Here is a 9983-nt window from a genome sequence, read left to right as displayed (position 1 = left end):
TGCCGGGGGGAGAAGTTGGGGAGCTTCACGACGTGCTTGAGCTTCCCCTGCGACTTCAGGTCCAGAGACCATGACTTCACCTCCTCCAGCGACATCGATAGCAGCTCCGATCTCTTCGCCCATTTCTTCCCGGAGACCTTCACAAGGGCATCACCTCCGGCCAACGGGAACGAAACCACCGTAAGTGTCGTCGACAATTGCAGAAGATGGTGACATTTTCTCTTTTGATCATTGTTGTCCGATTCCACCAAGCAACACCTGATCCTAGGGTTTCTGGATCGAATGTGGAGCGAAGGATGCGATCGGTGAAGCTCGACGATCCCGAGATTCAGGTTTCCGATTAGGCATTTCAAAAACGAAGAATTGAGAGCGCAGGCATCCATGATAAACTGAAGCAACAAGACTCAAGAAATTCAAGGAAAATTACAGATTCTGTCATCAAACAACGGACATTTAGAACATATCATTTGAGTACGGTCCAAACAAACATTGGACTTGGAACAGTCGTTACGGAACGAACAGAACCAATGTTCTGTTCCATTCTTTTTGTTCATTTCGTCCAACCCTGGACAAGCCATCAAACATACCCTTATGGCGCATTGTGTTTGGAACTAAAATTTGGCATTGTGAGTCCATGTTCTGCTCGATCAAAATCTTATGTTCTTGGTTTTAGAAAAGCATACTTGGATCTGCGTTTGATCTTTGCAATGTGTAATACCAAACACGTACGGTTAAAATCATAAGCTGGATAGAAGGCTTTTTACACGGAAAAAGCTCAAGTATTTGGATCTGATCATGAACTAAATGGAGGCAAACCTAACATACCAAATTAATCCGATCCTATCGTAGGAAGCATGATGCATATGTGGATTCGGAATTGGATCCAAATAAAACCGACAAGAAGAAGAAGAAGAAGAAGAAGAACAAAGGGTGATTGAATTGGAATCCCGGATCCCTAGTTAATATTCAAGATTTGGCTTTTATTTTTGGATTTACTTTCTTATCCGGATCTTATGTAAGATCCAGTATAGGGTTAGGCTTTCTTTTCATTTTGTAAATATTTGCTATGGAATTTTTGAGAGATGGTTGATGATTGAGATTCTGAGTATTTTTTCAGTATTTTTTTTTCTGAAAGGCAAGCTGGGGTTAGGCAGACCCGTACCAGTTGTACAACTATACCATTGGGTTTTGACCCTGCAACCTCTCAACACAAGGTGACGTGCAGTAGCTGTTCCTACTAAACAAACGGAGCCCCCCGTTGATGGCACTGAAATCTTCACCTTTACGTTCTGTCTTGGCCTCCCTATCACTACTCTTGAGAAAACACAATCTCATTTAAAACTGATGTCCACTGCTGAATCAAGATTAGAAACTATAATTGCTCATAGATGACAGATGCCAACCAATGTTATCAGTATCGGTATCGGCCCTGAATCGTTGGGCTGCCGATTCAGTTGTATCATTTGTATTGGCTCAAAAATAATAGAAAACTATTACGTGTCAATCATAACGTGACATATGTTAAAACCATTAAAATAATATTAAAATTTTATTTTTGTTAGTATTGTTTACATTTATTAAAAATTAGCTGAATCGGCCCTGAATCTTATCAAAATTCTGCCGATACAGTCCGATACGCACCGATACTGATAGCATTGGTCCACAACTTCGAAGGGTGCATTGTCAAAGCTTTAAATGCCATTTCATAATTGAGTTTGGTGTATTTCAGAACCTCCTTATTCAGTTGCATGTCCATATCTGAATTAGTAGGCAAGTTATGGCATTATCCGTCAACGCTGGATTCATTAATAAAGGGGGACAAGGATTTGTCACTGGATGACTACAACGGTGTAATAATGCTTGTAGGGTGGCCAGGCTTGTTTCTTAGGACCACCTTCCCAATGAATATTATTAATTAAGTTTGACTGTATGCCATGCCCCGAAATGAATATTATTAATTATTAATTAAGTTTTAGTTGGGAACACCATTTTATCTACAATGATATAGGCTAAGACATATTGGGACCATATATACAAAACCTTTTTTTAAGCAAATATCGGCAATCAAAATCTCAGGAAAATTTGAATATTTTTTTTATATTGTGTGTTTGATAAAAAAATGAAAAAAAAAATTGGATTTAAAAATAAAAACCAATTTTTAGTTAATCTTACAAAAAAATAAAAATATTAGGAGTAAAACATTAATTGTTGCAATTTTTATTGGAAAAATATCGGGCAGACAATTTCACGTGTGTTTTGTGTGTGTGTGTGTGTGAAAAAAACACCATTATTAGAAAATATGGCTCTATCAAGCATAAGCGCATCCATAAATATAATTGAGAGTCAAAGCAACATTATATTCGACTTCCAGCTCCAACGGAAAATATGGGTAAGAAGCTAAATCCACTTGGAGCTAAAATCATTAGCTACAAGGGAAAAAATCATTACTAGTGGACAGAATCGCTGGTACATGTCTTTACCAGCAGAAAAATTCGCCACTGCATTCGCCGGTAAAGCCCTCAACGATACAGATGTTTACTGGCGAATTTGGATACGCTGGTATTGAACCTATACCGGCAAATTTATTCAGCAGTTGTTGATGAAAATTTAACAAGAAATTTTATTGTTTTTTTAAACATATTTTCTTTATTTATAAAACTTGCCTCCTTATTCAAGATGCGATAGGGTCCTCCTGTTGGTATGAGAACTGATCATTCATTCTCAAGTGACAAGGTATAACCCGATCAAGGTTGAGATTCTTGCTTAGAATTATTTTTTTTTTTACTCTTTTTTTATTCACACGAGCACCTACGCAATAAGCCTTGAGTGATGAACTCACCAGAGCTCAAAGAAGCAATAAAGATGTGTCTGGAGTTAGAAAATGTGTGCACAATTAATATTTCTCAGGGAAATGCAAGAAAATAATCGGAAAAGTAAAATTGAGAGAGAGAAAAAGAGAGTAGTCAGGCATTTGGAGAAGCCCTAGCCCATTCTTCGTGAGGGCCTTGCAGAATATCCACATCTCGAGCAAATTTTGAGAGAAATCCAGCAGAGTTTCGATACTCTAGATTTGGATATCCTAGTGTGAAAGGGGTTTTTCCATGTAGAAAAAATGGTTTCTAAGGAAAGAAACCAAAGAAAATTTTAAATTTAGTAGAGTTTTGGAGTTTATTATGCCTGTGGGGGCCTCTCCCCAATGCGAAAGAGTGAAGGTTGCATAATCTAAGCATGCGCATGTCTCTGGAATGATAATTTTTTACCCGAAAATTGTTGGGTAAGTGAGAGGGAATGAGAGAGAAGGAGCTCTTAAAACCCTTGGGAAAAGCCTAAGAAATCCCAAGAAAAGCTGCAGTAGCATCCTTGAAACCTGAGGGGGAAATAAGGAGAGAAACTGAGAGAGAAGACCAAACGCCCCCCCCCCCCCCCCCCAAAAAAAAAAAAAACTGAGAGAGAACAAGAGCTCTTCTCTAAATGCCCAAGAGAGGTGAGGAACTTGAGATGGACAGTCATGGGCTAGGAAGAGCCTGTTCACAGGCATATGCCCCTCTCTGTCCCACCAAAACACCTCAAAAAAAAGGCCTATTTGCAAATCCAGGTTTTAGGGGCTGGTGACAAACCTCTGTTTGCCATTAGCCTCAACCCAAAAATGGGCCCAACTGACATAGTTCTGTAAAAAAGGATCTCCCTATCTAGAAATCAGAGTTTAGCAAGGCTAACATCCTCTTCTACATCTTCCTCTGAGTGAAATACCAAATTTGAGAGTTTTGATGGTAAAAAATGCACTTAAAGTATGACTTACTTCCAATCAAGTTAGTCTCAAGAAAAATGAACTTCTTTTGGTTATAGAGTTTTACTTCGATGTTGGATCAAAATAATTTTTATTTTGTTGAAAAGCTGATCTCTATTTTTTTATGAAATGCCTAGAGGATGTTATTTTATAAGTTCAAATATAGTGAAAATTTGATTTTTGGTTGAAAAGATATGAAACACCTTTGAAATTTCCTATAGCTCTAAATGTTATTGAACTATGTTGAGGTGTTCCCCTCTCTTTTTGATTTTTTTTAAAATCTACCTCTCTTCTCATTTTTTAAATTCATTTTTATGCTCAATTGTGCTCAAATTGGCCTTCATAATTGACTCAGTGAAAGTTTCACATTTGATTTTTTGTCTGACCATTTTGACAAGTCACACTTTCACTTTGGTGTTGAAGACAACAATAGTTGGTTGGGAACCTAAAAAATCTTAGGTGTCAATAGATGCCTCCCTTTTGTTATTGAGTATGAAAATCTCGGTTGATATCAAAGTTGACTTGCCAAGATTTTGATTCAGACAAGGCTGGAGATTCTCTCTACCGGAGAAAAATCCAAAGATAAATATTTTTGTTGGTTTGATTTGATTTGGTGGAGTTTGTCTTGGTTTTGGTGCTAAAGGAGAAATGTTGTCTGACATGAATTGCCAATTCAATCGCTGGTCAAGACAAAAATAGTGACTTGTTTCATACGAGGCCACCGTAGAGATGTAGGGGCAGAAAAGGAGACTTTAATTTTGTTTAGAGAGAAAGTTGGAGTAGGCAAATATCTTGCTTTTGATTTTTTTAATTTTTGGTAGAGAAACTTCAACTTGCTTTGGATGCATGTTGAAAGCTCGAGGGTTCTATCTCAAGGACAACCCAAAATGGAGCTGTGGATCCTCTATTTTTAACAAGCAAAAATAGATGATTTTTTTATAAAAAAATATTTTAGAAAATGGATTCAGGATTCAGGTACGAACTTGAGAAGATAATGAAAAACATTCTTCAAGGCCTCTCATCTTTCTTCCATCATTGAGCAGAGATCAGTCAGATCAGAGACATCAAAAATCTAGAAAAAGATGAGTTTTGGTGGTGGGAACCACCGAAACAGAAAAGAATATCAAAATGACAAAAGTACTAATGTTAGCCAAATCCAAACTTATAAAACGAGAAAAATAAATAAAATGTATACACAAAGCTCATGAATCTCACCACGGACTACAAGTAACCCTCCTATAATAGATGAGCGTGAAAATATGAACATCATGAATGGGCATGAGTTTCAAGGAGTAGAATCAGAGACGAGGGATCCGGGTTCCTAGGCTATGGGTCCCACTTGTACTGAGCTACAGTACAGAAGGGTGGGTTTTATGGTTGTAAACTCTGGGTGAGATTGCTAATCTCACTCGGCATTTGACAGGATTCAATCTCTTCAAGTAGATGCACCCTAGGCTAGTCGATTAGGCCAAAATAAGATAGGTGAGTCATGTGGGTCGGCTTGGCTAGGTATTTCAGCAGAATAACAATGCTTAGGAGTGTAGAGATTGGATTCTAATAATAGAGAGAAGCACCCCTATTTATAGGTTTTTAATGGATCCAGATATGTTTTCTATGTATCTGATATTTGAGGCACGATGAGTGGTTCTCATTCAAAGGGATTTGAATAGAGGGTTATGATTTAATCTCAGAGCAGCTTCCTAGGAAAGTATTTTAATTTTATAAGGGGATTACAGGGAGAGAATATTCCACAAATATTTTTGAAAGTCGCGGGGCACAAGAAGGGATAAAGGTGAACAAATTTTGAAATGATCGAGGCATATCGACAAGGATGAACATTATCTTCTTTTGAGACATTAACGACAAATGATATTGTCATTAAACCTAGTTGTTAACGGTGATCAGTTAGTGGAACAAACAACATCATCAATTATAGTGTCGTTACCAACACACCAAGAAAGGGAAAAAATGATGACAACACATCTTGGGAGGTTTAACGACACTTCGTGGATCCAAGATGGTAGGCAAGTACGCTAACAACAACTCAAGGTTTGTTAATGACAGATGTTTTTGTCGTTAAACCTTGAAAACCCCTAAGACCATAACTTTTGATCTTGGTGTCAGATCAACTTGTTTTTACTGCGTTAGAAAGTTAAAAGTGTCCTCTTTATCTTCTCTTTTGTTTCAAAACCTTGAAAATGAGGTTTTGAAGGTCAAAAATTAGATTGAAATAAGCATTGATAGAAGAATGAAGATTTTTTGGTTTGACCAATATCTTGGTTCAAATTTGGATGTCTATAGAATGTCTATCTTTGTTGTCGAGTGTGTGGAGCTCGATTGATAACAAAGAAGTAGACACAACTGAAAAATAGTGAAAAGATTGGCTCTGACAAAGTTTGTTCGAAAAGAATATCTTGACAAAGATGAAGTCGGTCTTGATGAAGCAAGATGATAGTTAGAGGTGTGTATGTAGCTTAATGTGAGGGTGATGCAGTTCATTCAGACCATTCTGACAGATGCGAGGATCTGGAGGATGATCTATCATTGAAGACCCGTTCTGAGAAGACATACCCAAATCCAAAACAACCCTGGTGCCATAAGTATATGAATGATATGTAGCATGTTGTTGAGCAACATATGGGTTTATTGAGACAGTATGCTAGTGTAATATTTTGTAAAAAATGTTAATGAATGCAACTTTTAATTCTCTCATGATAAATATGATGAATAACACATACTTACACATATTGACACATAATTAGCATATGATAGGTATCCTTTTGTGGATGAGTAGAGAGATTGACCAATGGATGGTGTATGATTATATGCATATTTGAGCTAGATATAAAGCTCATATGGCATGATTGCATGCTATAAATATGGTTGATCCAAACTTGTTCTTGTACAAAAAATATATAAAAATTAAAGATGTAAAGATACTCAAACAATGTATTAATGATGTTGAGATCCTTGGACGGCTGTCGTGGGAGACAATGTGGTATAGAACTTTGTGATAGTGTTTTCTCTAAGAACCCAATAGTGTGATTTGTATTCTTAGACACGATAATAGAGGACATTTTCCATCATTGAGACCTGGAGGTGGTGTGGTGCTTTAGCTGATAGTGTACTGGTATACTAAGAATTTGGCTAGAGTGATGATGCTTGATGATGCCAAGTAGTGACTGCTTAAGGTGATGATACTCTTGGCCACTTGGGGTAATGATGCCCTTTAATGACTTGGGTGATGATGCCCTTAGTCGATTCGGGTGATGATGCCCTTAGTCACCTCGAAGAATATGTGTATACAACTTAATAAAATATAAATTGTGTGGGTGAAAATACCCCTAGCATCACCTTGTACTTCGGTGTTTACCTGTGACAATACTCATAGGGGTTTTAAAAGGAAAATTAAATTATTTACAAGTAGCATGTTCATGCATTCAAAAGTAAGTGATAATATGGAAGATAAAAGTTATCTCATGCATTATACATTGGTTCAGTTATCAGGTGTGATTGCAAGCATATATGAATTGGTTTATGTACCTTAACATTCTCTAAGGTAGTTTTTTTATTTATGTTTTTAATAATCCAAATGCTTAATCATGTATATGCTTATGTTTTGTAATATGTTGCATAAATGTACTATAATTGCCTAGCTGAATGCATAAAATTTAATTGTATTAGTTGTTTATTAAAATGTATTATGATATGATATTGCATTATATATCTTCTTAAAGATGTATGTTTTATTATGCTTATCTATATATACATGCAATGCTATCATGTTTTATTGAGACTTGATGATTTTGACTCCTATATTACAAATATTTAGGTAATGAATGAATTAGTTGGCACGGTGGCAAAATATTGTGGTTGATATCAATAACCAATAATTTTAGATCCAGGATTAGTATTGAATAGAAAAACTTGTTAATTTATTTTGACAATTGTTTACAAACAAATCATTTAATTGGTGAATAATTAATTTAGTTCATAAATTATCTTGGCTCTTTTATATTTTGGATTTGGATTCTTATGTTAGAACTGATTCACGATTTGGACCTTGATCCAAGTTCAATATATACTAGAATTGAATTCAGTCCCATGTTGAGTTATTATACTTGTAACCCGCCGAATTTTCTAACCAAAATCAAAATGAATATTTCTATTGTATTTTTATTTTTCTTTGATAAAGGGTTCATGTCCTTAGTTATCTCTTTTGCAAACTGAGTTCTAGCGAGCTAATACATGCTAGTGCTTGTGATAAAAAGTCCTCCTAATGCTTAGTCTGATTAGAGCAATGTCATCGATAAGGCCTTGTATAAAAAATAGCTTTATTTTTTAGTTAAAATTTTGGTGTGTTACACTTTAGAAGACCGATTTTTCTATCCTCATTGTCTTTCTAGACATGGGTAAAATCATCTTTTACTCGATCCTCTTAGGAGAGTAGTCGCATTCTATATATCCTTAACACAAAAGCCATTAGCATAAAACTAAAAAAGATAATGATTACCTCGATAAAACTTAGCTACAAACAATAGATTTCTCTTAATATATAGAACATGAACATTTGTTAACTTGAAATACTTTCATACTGCAAAGATATATTTCCTGAATTGGTGATAGGAAATTGTAAATCACTTTCTACCATAACACATTCAATCTTGTGGCAACAAAGGCTTTTAGTATGTCATAGCACATGTAGGTCGTCTAATTTTTATCGCCACATAATTGGCAAATGACCTAACTATCCCTGTGGTCACTTTGGGATGCCCTGGATTGCCCTTAAGGATTTTTGAAATTCTAAAATAAGATATTGAAATGTCCTCTTCCTCTACCACCACATCCACCACGACCTCGATCATGACCTTTTTTAGAGAAAAAGATGGTGGTGGATGATTAAACTGGTTGGAAAGACTTCATATTCAACATTTGAAGCCTTTTTTCTTGATTTAGAAGTAGATCAAAATTCTTAAAAAAAACTTAGGAAACTTATTGAGAGCCGAAGTGATAATTATGGTTATAAAGCTTTCATAATCTAGGAAGAGACCATTCAGAGTGTATTGAATCAAGTCTCTATCAGAGACAAGTTCATTAACTGCATAAAGGAAATCCACAGAAAACTTGATATGATTCAAATACTCCAATGTACACTTTTCCTCTTTTTTTACTTTCTAGAGGTCATGCTTCAACTGAAGAATATGAATACTCGAGTGAGACACATATGATTGTTCTAATGCAATCCATGCTTCTAAGGTAAATGGGACATTGGTAATTTGTACCAATATGGATTTTGCAATCGTGGCCTTAATCCAACTCAATGCAAGTTGGTCAGCTCTAGATTTGGTTTTAACAACTCACGTTCTCTGATACACGAACTTGGTGCAAGGAATGAGTCATCCACAATTTGATAAGGTGCTGAGTATACATCACAGACTTGATCTGGGAATGCCATAACGGATAATTGTCCTTGTCCAGTTCAATGGACACCAGAGAGGATAACATGTTCCATTGAATTGCAGGATTAAATAGAGAAGATGAGATTGTTGAACTTGACGGCATATCAATCAAAGACTGGAAGAGCACACCATGATCACAACTTTGCTAGAGCTAGGCTTGGCTCTGATACCTTGTAAAGATTCAAACACACGATTTCTAAGAAGTCCCACACTGAGAGAGGGAGTGAGAGAAACACAATTTATATGGTTTAGTCTATATCCTGACATATGTCCACATGGAAACACTCTCTTTCTCTCTACTTGATGCAGAGAGAGAGAGAGAAAGAGAGAGAGAGAGAGAGAGAGAGAGAGAGAGAGAGAGAGAGAGAGAGAGAGAGAGAGAGAGAGAATCTTTATTTAAATAACCACATTCAAAAGAGAGAGTTTCTTTAATTGATTGAGTCTCTCGTTAGTATAATCCAACATATGAGAAGGACTCTATAATTCATAAGCTTCTTGGAGTCCATACAAGATTGATTATTCTAAAGAATAAGAGTTGATTGGGCATCCCACCCGGGGCTGGCATCTTCTGGTCATGAGTCTCAATACAAAGAAATCTCTTGCAGCTGAGAATCCTTGTCTCTCTAGGATTTATCATATGAGACTTTGTACCCACATTGGATCTTGGATCTGGGCATGAGTCTTCTTAATCAGGTGAACACAGATCGGTTAACATTGCTTAGGGGCTGCTCCAACCT

This window comes from Nuphar pumila, chromosome 2 (genome assembly GCF_984573655.1).
Source record: "Nuphar pumila chromosome 2, dmNupPumi1.hap1.1, whole genome shotgun sequence".
NCBI classification, from domain to species: Eukaryota; Viridiplantae; Streptophyta; class Magnoliopsida; order Nymphaeales; family Nymphaeaceae; genus Nuphar; species Nuphar pumila.
Note: the sequence above shows the minus strand (reverse complement) of the source record.